Source organism: Ipomoea triloba, chromosome 4 (genome assembly GCF_003576645.1).
Source record: "Ipomoea triloba cultivar NCNSP0323 chromosome 4, ASM357664v1".
NCBI classification, from domain to species: Eukaryota; Viridiplantae; Streptophyta; class Magnoliopsida; order Solanales; family Convolvulaceae; genus Ipomoea; species Ipomoea triloba.
The window spans coordinates 17211385-17225149 of NC_044919.1; positions in this window are offsets into that span (position 1 = coordinate 17211385).

Consider the following 13765-nt stretch of genomic DNA (forward strand, 5'->3'; position numbering starts at 1 on the left):
TCGAAGGCCTTGAGATCTCTGAATAGTTGATCGGTTGTGGTGTTCTTCAAATCCCTGTGATCACGCATTGTGATCACCTTCATTTCCCACTCCTTGGTAAGGCCTCGTAAGACCTTCAGGTTTAGCTCCTTTTGTGGAATCTCCTTCTCGAGATCACTGATCTCTATTGATAGCTTCATGAAACGAGATTCCATGCTGTCGATGCTTTCCCCTGGCTTCATCTTGAAGTCCTCGAACTTCTTCATGGCCACGGTGAGCTTGTTCTCCTTTTCCTGTTCGTCACCTTCACCAATTAACATCAAAGTATCCCATACCTCTTTCGCCGTTTTGCACTTTCTTACTTTTGGGAAGATGGTTTCGTCTATAGCTCTAAAGAGAATATCCTTGTCAATGTTATCCAGGTTGTTTCTCTTCCTGTCATCATTTGTCCATTCTTCCCTAGGTTTGGGGACATACTTTGGTGTATCCCTGGTTTGCTCAGCAGCCGTGTTTACCATCATGATCTTGACTGGTCCAGATGTTATAACTTCGGCCATCTCATCATGGAGGGCTGATAGATACGCAATCATGCGTGTTTTCCAGTCATCGAACCTGCTAAGATCAAAGAGAAGATGTCTCGACAACATGCTATCCATATTAGAAAAACTATCTCGTGCTTTGAAAACTTTTAAGGATTTTTCAAAGAAGGATCTCTAGGCAATATAAACAAAGGTTTATATCGATCAGAGAACTTGCTCTGATACCAATTGTTGGTCCAAAGGGGATGGGGTACAAGTCTAGAGGGGGGGGGTGAATNTGGCCATTCTTCGTAGCTTTCCTATACTTTCCATTGCTGGTGTATAGGGACGGTTTATGAATAGCTACTCTGGTCTTTTCTGTTGGTCCTTTATGACCTTTATTTGGTTTGGGTTGAGATCCTCCATTTCTTGAAGTTCCCAAACCATTGGTCTGCTTATCTCTCGAGAGATTGTTCCGACGAAACCCGAGACCGGTTCTGTCATTTGCTGGTCTGTAATCATCCACCATTTTCTCCATAGCTTTGGAGGAATTAGTGTATGATGCTATGACCTTTCTAAGATTAAGCTCTCTGGTCTCTCGAGCTTTGCACTCTTCAGTCAGTAGGATTATCTTAGCTTCTAACTCACTTAATTTGAGAGTTAGCTCTGAATTCTCTTTCGAGACGTTCTTAAGCATATCTCTTTCAGCGGTTAGCTTGCTGTTTTCTTCCCTGATTTTGGCATGAGTGCTATTAGCGACTGCGAGATCCCTTTTAAATGTTTCAAGCATCTCAAAGGGATCTTCATCGCTTCTGAAAGAAGAACAACGAGAGGTAGAAGTAGAGCAACGAGATGTGGAAGTAGAGGTTACCTCATTGTCAATGGCCATTAGGCATTGATTCTCTTCTTCCTCGGTGTATAAGCAGATGAATCCCCTCTCATCTTCTGAGCTGCTACTGCTTTCACTGGAGCTCGACGTCTCGGACTCCTCGATTGTTCTCTCGAGTTCCTCAGCAACAAGCGCCTTTCTGCGCAAATGTTTCTTTGTATCTCCCTTGAAGCCACTTTGTGCTGGCTTCTCTTTGGATTCCTCCTTTCTCCTGGAGTCCCTGCCTTCTTGGCCTTGATACTTGCTTACCTTGGGGTAAGGACAGTCAGCCTTGAAGTGCCCCGGTCTCCTGCAGTTGTAGCATAGACCTTGATCTTCTTCCTCCATTCTTCTGGATGTGTATCTCTCATTTTTCCTTCTTGAGGAGGGAGGTGAACTTGTATTGCTTTCCGAAGTCTTCTTCATGAACTTCCTGAATTTTCTTATGAAGAAAGCAAACTGTTCGTCAGATAAAAAATCAGTGGGATTAGGATCTGACCTTGAGGAGGTGGTTGGTTGGTCCGTAACCAGTGCCACATTCCGTCTGTCCACCACGTCCTCATCTCTCGGAAACATCTCAAATTCGAAGGCCTTGAGATCTCTGAATAGTTGATCGGTTGTGGTGTTCTTCAAATCCCTGTGATCACGCATTGTGATCACCTTCATTTCCCACTCCTTGGTAAGGCCTCGTAAGACCTTCAGGTTTAGCTCCTTTTGTGGAATCTCCTTCTCGAGATCACTGATCTCTATTGATAGCTTCATGAAACGAGATTCCATGCTGTCGATGCTTTCCCCTGGCTTCATCTTGAAGTCCTCGAACTTCTTCATGGCCACGGTGAGCTTGTTCTCCTTTTCCTGTTCGTCACCTTCACCAATTAACATCAAAGTATCCCATACCTCTTTCGCCGTTTTGCACTTTCTTACTTTTGGGAAGATGGTTTCGTCTATAGCTCTAAAGAGAATATCCTTGTCAATGTTATCCAGGTTGTTTCTCTTCCTGTCATCATTTGTCCATTCTTCCCTAGGTTTGGGGACATACTTTGGTGTATCCCTGGTTTGCTCAGCAGCCGTGTTTACCATCATGATCTTGACTGGTCCAGATGTTATAACTTCGGCCATCTCATCATGGAGGGCTGATAGATACGCAATCATGCGTGTTTTCCAGTCATCGAACCTGCTAAGATCAAAGAGAAGATGTCTCGACAACATGCTATCCATATTAGAAAAACTATCTCGTGCTTTGAAAACTTTTAAGGATTTTTCAAAGAAGGATCTCTAGGCAATATAAACAAAGGTTTATATCGATCAGAGAACTTGCTCTGATACCAATTGTTGGTCCAAAGGGGATGGGGTACAAGTCTAGAGGGGGGGGGGTGAATNACCCATTTTGAAATCTTCACGTTCGGCACCTCTTCATTATTCTATCTCCATGATATTCTTCTTCTCCAAACTTTAAGTATGCTTCCTGACCGTCAATCAGCTTTGTTGGAGAATTGTTAGTGTATCGAGACCAAGGTTGATATCTTGATTGCTTGTTGTCTCGAACTCAAATATCGAGAGGTCTATCTCTCGAACTCTGTTTATGTCTCGAACTGGATAACTGTATCGAGAGGTTCTACCTCTCGAACTCTGCTTATGTCTCGAGACTTAGTTGATGTCTCGCAGACCCTTATTCCTCCAGTGTTGTCCCATGCTTTCTTCTGATCTGTCTATATGATTACAACACGAGACTTCTAAGATGTTCAAACAAATTTACCTCAAGCTTAAATATTTTCCGAGTTGAGCTCAAAGTTACCCGGTTGTATTTTCGCTCTTGGTTTACTTGTCGAACTTACAGCGTTTTGTCTATGTATCGAGACTTGGGGATTTCTACTTATCAGTTGGTATCATCAAAACCTATTACATGATGTTCCTAACAAAAATTATTGCAAGAAGGAGGAACTCTCCCAAAAAATAGAAAAAGGGGGCTCTCTATGGAATTCTATTAAGGGGGCTTAAATAGTCTCCGAGTTTTTGCCCTAGGGAATTTCTCGCGCAGAGTCCAATCCACGTTTCCCACACGCGTGTGGACGTGCGTGGTTGGCTACTGGAATGTTGCCACGTGCACCACCACACGTTTGGGCATCATTCCGGGTTCTTCAGGGCTCCAGACTTGCTTGGTTACTCCTTAAGCTCGTTTTTTTTCCTATTAGCTACCGGAACCTTTGTATTGTCTCAAATTATGCCAAAGGTAGCTTTGTGTGCGGTTAATGAATTTAAAGCACAAATCATCATAAAATTATCATCTAAGGATACTAAAAACGTTATAGAGCACCCTAGTTTGGACTCAAATAATGGGTATCTTGGGAGCTTATCACTCGCTCTAGAGAGGATTCTCTTATTCCAACCCCCCACTCTCTGCTTAAGTTTTGTCTCGATATAACCAATGACCTCCCTCTTGTTTTTTCCAATACCAAGGGGCAAACCCAAATATTTCTCGATAGAATCTGCACACAAAAATCCAAGAACCATGGCAACCGCATTCGCATCATGAACCTCCACATTTCTGCTAAACACCACACAAGTTTATTCAGATTCACTGATTGACTAGACATTTCTTCATACTTTACCAAGCAAGTCCAAATAGTCTGAGCCTCACCAATTGTAGCTTTAAAGAAGACCAAACTATCGTCCGCAAAGAAAAGGTGAGACACACCCGGAACCCCCCTCGCGACTGAACAGGCCGAGAGAATCTTATTCCGGACACATCTATCAAGAAGATAAGAGAGTCCCTCTGCACAAAGAATGAAGAGATAAGGAGAAAGGGGATCCCCTTGCCTAAGAACTCTTGTGGAGATGATCACATCAGACACATCTCCATTAACCACCACACTATATCGTACTGTAGAGACGCACATCATAATCAAATTAATCCAATCCTCCGCAAAACCCATGAGCGTCATTATCCCTTTAAGATAACCCCACTCCATTCTATCATACGCTTTCACCATGTCAAGTTTCAAAGCTCCCCAACCACACTTGCCTCTCTGTTTACGTTTTAAGAAATGAAGAACCTTAGATGCTACCAAAACGTTGTAAGAAATGAGTCTTCTCGGGGTGAAAACACTCTGAGTTTTTGAAACAATATCACCAATCACAACTTTGAGCTGGTTCGCGAGCATCTTAGCTAGGACTTTGTAAGCCACGTTACAAAGTGTAATAGGCCTGAGATCCCCCATACCGTCAGGAACAGTGTTTTTAGGAACAAGGGTAATACTAGCATCAATCATACCCTCAGGCATTCGGCACTACTGAATACAATCCAGAATAAAATGAGAAACGTCTACACCAATCTCAGGCCAAAAGTGCTGGTAAAATGCAGATTAAAACCATCAGGGCTAGGTGACTTGTCAGGGGACATACTAAACAGTGCATCTCTAACCTCATCAGTCGTGAAGTTGCGAAGAAGGAACACATTATTCTACGACATAATCTTACTCTGGAACCCGGCAAGTTTACTCCCCATACTGACACCATTCGAACTGAAAATATCAGAAATATAATTAGCTGCCAAGGACAATAAACCTTCCTGCTCGACCCAAACACCTACTGCATCTCTCAATCTCTTTAGATAATTCCTCTTCTTTCTGCTAGTGGCATAAGAGTGATAAAACTTCGTATTACGATCACCCTAGCAAAGCCAAAATTGCTTATCTCGCTGACACCAAAAAACATTTTGTTGATCCAGTAACGAGTTTAACTCAATGTCCAACTGTCTAACCTCTCTCAAGGAAGTGTGGTCACGCCTCCCCCTTAAAGAATTCAAACTGGCTTGCAATTTTGAAATCTGAGTAGTTAACTGTTTCCCAAAATCACCTCCCCATAGTTTTAATTTCTAACAACAACAATAAAGTCTGTAAGGGAAACAGTCCCCAATAGTTTAGTTCCACACCTGACATACAACGTCCGAGCACCCTCTTTCCTTAAGCCAAGCATTTTCAAACATGAATCTCTTACGTCGAGCCCTGGCTCGAGGTCTTTCAACATCAATAAAAATGGCCGAGTGATCAGAAGAAACTACATCCACATTATAAACGACAGCATGCGAGTGTAACATACAACAATCAGCCCTAGCCACAGCTCTATCAAGGTGCTCATCCACCTAGTCATCCGTACCCCTACCGCGCCCTCACGTAAATGGGCGTCCCTTCATCCCAAGATCCATCAGCCCACAATCATCTAAGGCCCGATTAAAACCCTCTATTAGAGCAAGATGATGAGAATGAGGGCCCCATTTCTCTGCAAGAGATGCCAAGTCAATGATCAAGCTAAGGCAAAGAGGAATTACTACTTAAAGAACGTAACAAATCCCATGATGACTGATGCTTACTCCTTTCCGATGACCATAAAAACATGTTAGTTTCCACGCCTCAATCCCAGGAAGCTTAATCTCCACCTCAATATGATTTTTCGAGAACGAGATAAAAAGCTTATGGCATCAATAACCAAAATCTCTTGAACTGTGTGTGGGTTGCCGAGACCACGACAGTTCCAAAAAAGGGTATTCACAATGATTGGCGGGACTAGGAAGCACCAGTACCCGCCACAAGCAAGATTTTTTTAAAGAACCTAGGAAGTAACATCCACCTGCATATCAGCACCCCCATCCAAAGTATCACCTCCCAAACGTTTACGCTTCTGGTCATAAATAGTAATCTCTTTACTTGCACCAACAACTCCATTACCAACAGGGATCATTGAGTCTGTCACAGCAACATTGATCCCCTCAGTAAGATGAGGAATCCGGGATACAATTAACGAAGAAGGCACAATATCCCCCATCGGTGACTTACCTTTCTCCAACTCAGCATCCTCCCTGTCAGGCCCTTTCCATATGCTCCGTTCAATAGTGGTCTCACGAGCAAGCCACCGTTGCCCCGCCTTCAGAGTAGACCTTCTCGAACCAGCCTTAAAACCAGCCCCATCTTAACCGCCATAGGCACCTCATCCAAATATTTAGGACAAAACTTCTCGCCATGTCCAATGATACCACACAAGAAACAAAAAGTGCGTAGCCATTCGTATTTAAACTCTACCATCACCTAGTTACCATTATCGACCTTCAACTGCATACCCTTTTGCATGGGTTTACTCACGTCAATAGCGACCCTAATCCGGAAAAACGAATACATGGAGCCATAGAAATTGCGTCCATCAGTCTTCACCAATGAACCAATAAAATTACCCATAGTGCTCAAGATAGCTTCAGACCTTAAACCAACTGGGAGGCTATGGATCTGCACCCAAAAATCCTCCATATTAAGAGAGACCGACTCGGGAACTTCCGGCGGCACCGTACGCTTCAAGATCAGCAGACTTTGTTCAAACGTCCAAGGGCCGTCATCCATAATACGTATAACATCCTTTTCGCGAAAGAGTCGAAATAGATACAAGTGAGGTTGAAGCTCCCAGGCATTCATACCCTTCATAGGTCTCCAAACTATAGCGATAGTGTCCTTTAAAAATGCAAACTTTGTTGGCTTGTTCGTTACCAACCGGCCAACTATGTAAAACTCAACTTCAACAGTAGTGCCGTCAACATTGCACCCCATCATCTTCATCCAGATCAGCAAGAGTGAGGTTGGCCAAAGATGATTCATAGTCGTGGGACGCCATGCAAACCAGAAAAGCGACGAACAGACAATAACCAAAAAAACTCACGAATAAAACCTAGCGAGAGAGAGAGAAAACTCGCAAAACCCTAGCGAGAGAAAAGTTACACCGGATCAATAATTTAAAACTCTTAATATAAGGTTATTTTGATGAATATTTTCTATAATTTAAACATCTAAAATATAAATATATTTAAAATTTTAATATAAAGTACTAATATTGGGCACCTATATTTTGCGCATCGCCCATAAAAAATACTAGTAATAATAATAAACTGTGAAGGGGAGGAGGAGGACAAATAAGACTGAGAAATTAAGGAATGATAGAGGCAATTGGAGGTACAAGGGGCCAGAATTGAATGGTCTAAATTTTTCATACTTCCAGGAGCTTTTTACTAGTTGCCCAGGCGACATGGAGGATGTTCTATGCTGTGTCACCTCAAAAATTTCTCATAGCCAGAATACTATACTGAGACGCGAGGTTTTTTATGATGAAGTCAAAAGAGCAGTGTTTAGCATGCACCAAGATAAGTCTTCAGGTCCAGATGGCCTTAATCTCGAATTTTATCAAGCATATTGGGACATCCTAGGGAGTGAATTGGTCTATCTCTGCAATACTGTTATCAGGTCAGTGTGTTTACCCAATGGCATTAATCACACACACATTGTGCTTATCCCTAAGAAGAGTGAACTAACGAGAATGGGAGATTTGAGGTCGATCGCTTTGTGTAATGTAGCGTACAAGATCATATCCAAGGTCCTTGCTAACCGCTTAAAGTCCCTTCTTAACATGTTGATCTCGGAGAACCAATGTGCATTCGTCCCTAAAAAATTGATCATAGACAAAATTATGTTGGCCTTTAAAACCAACATTATTTGAAGAGGAAAACACAGGGGAAAGAAGGATTTGTTGCACTCAAACTTGATATTAGCAAAGCATATGACAGAGTTGAGTGGTATCATCTTCTTGCTATACTAACCAAAATGGGTTTCAGTTCTAAGTGGGCCAATCTGGTTCATCAGTGTATATGGACAGTGTCTTACTGCGTATTGCATGACGGAGATGAAATTGGGCCAATTATTCCAAATCTGGTTTACGTCAAGGTGATCCTCTATGATCTCACCCTATTTGTTTATCTTATTGGCGGAGGGACTGAGTGCTATGATCAGAAATTTGGAGGAATGTGGTGTGCTACACGGTATTTCTATTGAGAGAGGTGCCCCAAATATTTCTCACTTGTTCGTCACGGGCGATAGCTTTATTTTCATCAAAGCAAACCAAATGGAAAGCTCTATTATTAAGGAAACTCTAGATAAGTATGGTAGGGCTTCTAGATAGTTCATAAATTTTGAAAAATTAGCCATATCTTTTAGTGCTAATACATGTAGTGTGGAGAGAGAACTAGTCAAAAACACACTACAAATCAGCAGTGAGGGTGTCAATGGCAACTACCTGGGTTACCTACAATGATTGGCAGAAATAAACGGAGTATCCTTGGTTTTATTAAGGATCGTATTCTTAAAAGGATGCAAAGCTAGACGAACTGGTCCTATCTAGCTAGAGCAGGAAGGGAGGTTCATCTTAAGAACGTTATTCAAGCCATTCCCTTGCATGCTATGAGTTTATTTCTCTTGCCTAAGGAGTTGATCAATGAATTGGAGAGAGCTATGAATTCCTTTTGGTGGAGGGGGGAATGTAATGGGAGGCGTGGTATCAACTAGAAGAAATGGAGTCACCTTACTGCACCACAAAGTTGGGTGGACTTAATTTTAGGAATATGAGAGACTTCAACCTAGCTATGATCTCTAAACAGTTTTGGAGGATACTACAAAACCCTTCATCTCTTCTAGCTAGGGTGTATAAAGCTAAGTACTTCCTACATTGTGCATTCCTGGCAGCTAAGAAAGGTGGCAACCCATCCTTTATTTGGAGTAGCATCATGTAGACTCAAGATATCATTCAGAAGCATAGTAGATGGAGAATTGGGGATGGCAGGTCCGTGAGAATCTGGGGAGATAGCTGGTTGCCGAATCAGATTGATCCAAAGGTACATTCTCCTCCATTCCCTCTACTTGAGAACGTACCAGTGTCATCTTTATTTATGGAGGATGATGATATCTACTATTTTGTACAATAATTCACCCCTTATTTTAGTTGTTTTGGTGCTTATTTTCTTTATCCTAATGAAATTGGGAATTGTTTGTGTGTTATATTGTCCAAGTGTTGAATTATCTACAAGAAACAACAAAGGAAGAATTTTGGAGCATTTTGGACAAGTTCTGGAAGAAAAGGGAATTACAAGGAAGAAAGGAAATAAGAATACAAGTTGGAAAAGAATTGGAAGTTGCCTAATGGGCCAATGCCCATCTATCTCCTATATATTCTAAAGGTTCCCTTACAGAGTTCTGAACCCTAGCTTTTAGTTTATATTTCCCTAGCATAGTTTAGATTAGTTTCACATTAGATTATTTACTTTCAAGCTTGGAATCAAAGATTGAAGATTGGATTTGTTCTTTATCAGTTAAGTTCTCTTATTCCTTTATTACTTTCTTGCAATGTTTATGGTTATTAATTATTGCTTTGTTTTGTTTACTCTCATCATGCGGGAGTAGTTCGTTTATGGGTTTGGATTAGGGATCCATTGTTAATCTTGATGTTCAATTGGTAATTAATTGCATAAAGGGATTGAATCTTTTACCTAGGGTTTATGTTGATTTGGGGATTTCGTTGCACTAGTTATTGGTTTGTGGCCAGAATTAATTGCTAGTCTAGGAGAGGGATTCATTACAACGACAGTTGGATGGAAACCTCTAGCCTTACCAATTTCAACCTAATTTTCCTGCTATGAAAGTAGAGGTAATATTGGGGGCTTACAATGCTTAGGTGCTTAAGGTTATGATTGATGCATCACGACAGTGGGGCAATCTTAGCATAATTCTCTTATTGATTACGAAGTAGCTGAGTAGAATTCTTTTGTGCATTGCCCATATATCCCTTGTTTAATTATTCTTTCCCTAATCCTGAGTCTGTTACAACATCAAGGTTACAATCCCCCTAATCTGGCCCATACCTTTATCATACAGTTTACACCTTAATCAATTGCTTTCTTTTATTCTACATTATTCAGTCTTTGTTGCTTGGATTCTATTAATTCACATACTCTAGTTCCTGATAATTCACACAATTACGTGCCATAGCCCCAATCCTCAGCGGAACGACATTACACCCCTTTTTACACTCATCATTTGTGCTCATCAGATGAGATAACCTGGGACGAGGCAGCAATCAAGGACATTTTTGTGGAGAGGGATGCTACTCTCATATTGAGCATCCCCTTCCCTTTGGTCAAGAAAAGTGACAGGTTGATTTGGAATGATGATCATAAAGGGCTTTTCTCCGTCAAAGGATGTTACAAGGCTATCTCTACGCAGCACGAGCAATCATAGAGGAAAAAATGGTCCACTATCTGGAACCTCAATCTACCCAAGAAGATCAAAGTCTTTGTGTGGCAAGCTTGTACGAGATGCCTTCCTACTGCAGACTACTTAAGGACAAAGCAGGTTCAATGCCAAGTGATGTGTCAGATGTGCCATGCGAAAGAGGAGTCCATTTTTCACATCTTCAATGAATATCAATTAGCAAAAAATTGTTGGAGCCTGAGTGGAGTGGCCATGAATGCTACTACATGCAGTTCATATACACAATGGGCAGATCACCTTCTATCAACTTTGGCCAATGATCAATGTTGCAATTTCTTTACGATTTGCTGAAAGCTATGGTCGGCCAAGAATGATAGAATCTGGAATGGGACAATTCCATCATGCAGAAGCCTTGTCGAAGGTGCTAAGTTTTATCTTGCAGATTGGACAAACATCTTGGGTTTTGATTCGAGCTCCACTAACTCAAGAAATGCAATGATCGGAAAATGGGATAAGCGTTCTCAAGGTTACTACAAGCTTAATACTGATGCGGCAGTGGACTCCAACAACAAATGCATGGGCTTTGGTTGGGTTTTAAGAGATGGAGAATGCCAGTTTATTGCCGCATCTAGCATTCCAAGCAAAGGGGTCTTCAATCCCAAGGAAGCCGAAGCAATGGCGAAGCAATGGCAATTAGGAAAGCGTTAAGTTGGTTGAAGAGGCACAATTATAATTTTGTCCAAGTTGAGAGTGATGCTCTCCAGATTATTCAAAGCCTTAATCAGATTGGAGATGATTCTTCTTTTGATTTAGTGCTCTTTGATGTTAAAGATTTGCTATGCTCACTTATGCATGTAGCTATCTCTCACGTTAGTTGTACTGGGAATAGAGTAGCTCATAGTCAGCTAGGGCAGCATGTTTTATGTTTGTACAACAGGAGTGGATCTCTTACCCTCCGTTTTTTATTGTCAACGACTTGTACTTTGATTTGCATGAATGAAGTGTTTGCTTATTCTAAAATAATAATAATAATGATGATGATGATGATGATGATGATGATGAGGACGACGACGACGACGACGACGATATGATGATAATGATGATGGTGATGATGATGATTGGGGCACTAGCTAGACCCGAAAGATTACGTACAACGAACTAAGAAATAAATAAATAGTAAATAATAGAGCCCAAAAAATGAGCTAGAACTAATGTTGGACTTGTAAGGAATCAAACCTATAGTCTTTGAGTTGGAAGTATGGACAAGACACTGCCAAGCTAGCTAGGTTGTAGTGAATCAAGAGAATGATGCCAACAAGGGAGAAATTAGGTGCCTTTTATGGTGTTAGGACTCCCTTCATCTAGCCTATATTTGCTCTTCAACTCCTCCACCCACGTGTCCAAGCCTCTATGCTCATGCCACATCTCTACTACCTCACGCCTTCTTTCCTTACCGTCCCTCATTTTCGCATTGTTAGCAATCATTGAACTATTAGATTTTGATTATGTGCTCATTATGTTAGGGGCTTTAGAAACCCTATTTTTCTGTCTTTAGTCAAGGTCTTTTTAGTTTTCAGCTGAGTTTGTTCAGTTGATTTAGAGGTAGCTAGATAGAACTTATTGATGTCCGAGCTGTCTCAAAATAGCAGATCTTGAAGAAGGGAAGTCAACTGAACAAGAGATACATGGACCTAAAGAGTTCAATAGAGGAAAGAAGAAAAGGATTGTAGTAGAAAGAATGAGAGCAACAACAAACTTCATATTAGCTGTTTACCAGTCAAGTTTCAAGGAAACAGAAATTAACTAAGTCTTTCATGCAACCTGAATACTATATCAAGATGAGTCAGTATTTGAATTCATCTAGAGGCTGTTAAAGAAAAAGACAAAGGTATTGCACGTTTCTTTTCAAATGGACGTAAAGATGAAGGAAAAAAGACAAAGTTGATACATCAGAGACAAAGGACGCCTACAGTACATTTCGAGTGTTGTGGTAGAATTGGACACCTGTCACAACAGGGGACAATGGTCAGATTCTTTTAGGAATTAAATGATCAGCCTACCCTCACCTCAATCTTATAAATAGAGGACTGCAAGAGCTTTTAGTGAAGCTAAGAGAAGCGAAGCCAAACTCAGAAAAGGAAAGCAAAGTAAGAAGCAAGAAAAATCTATGCTGAGAAAATTACTAGGAGTTCAAAAGTTTTCATCTAGAAGCAATTCAAACTCTTGTGAATTTTAGAACTTCTCGTTGAGGCTTGGAATCCCCATTCCGGGGTGTGCACACTTAAGGTTTGGGTCCAGATTCCACTGGAAATGGGAATTTGTGGAGTGCTCAGCGTGGAGCTGTTCACTAAGGCCTAAGTATAAAGGATCACGTCCCATTTATATGTTTGGTGTTCTTCCATAAGAATTTCTATTATGTTGGAAAAGAAAATCAAAATTTTTAAGGTACATTTTGGCATGGAGATTGACTTTTGAAGAAGTAAGAAGTGTATTGTATGTTGCGTTTTAAAGAAAAATTATTCTTTTTGAAAGAATATGTACCTTATCTTATTTAACTTGTGTTTTTCGAGCAAAATAAACCTTTACTTAGAATGTTTGCTAATTTTGTTGTTTGTGTAATTTGTCTTCAGATAAATTAGCAGGAAAGGAATGAAGCTTGGATCGTACGAAAGAGCATTAGTTGAAGAAAAAAAATTTATGTAATAGTTAGCTTCATTATTGGTGGACTTAGTAGTTTATTTTTATAAGGGATAATGTTTTCCCTAAAGACTTTTAGTCTTTTTTATTTATCTCAATTCAATGTTGAATAAAGTTAGACCATCCTTACATTTAGATTACCATAGGTTAGATGTGACGGTAGCACCCTATAAATGTTGACATTGAATTAAGATTTGTTTAAAACTTGGGATGATGTTCTATTTTTAAATAAATCTATGTTTGGAATTCTATTTATGAAAAGATTCTATCTTTATAAACTAATAATAGTTAGATTTGAGAATGAAAAGTGGGGGGTTACAATTGCATTTTTTCACTTTATTACTAGTATTTTTCTTAGCTTCCCTTAATCATTTTGAAAATATTTAGCTATAGGATTATTTTTGTTTGTTAAGAAGTATTTAAATGAATTTACAAAGAGAACAAAGTTACTGTCTGATCCTTTTGACTTAAAATATGTTTTTTTTAAACTTATTTGATGTGTGTTTTGGGAGTAAAATGATTAATCTATATATTTACTCCATCATTATTAATTTTATTAGGTATTTGAGGTGAGAGACTAAAATGACCACCAAACAAACAATTTAGGGACTAAATGGGGTCACATACTCACA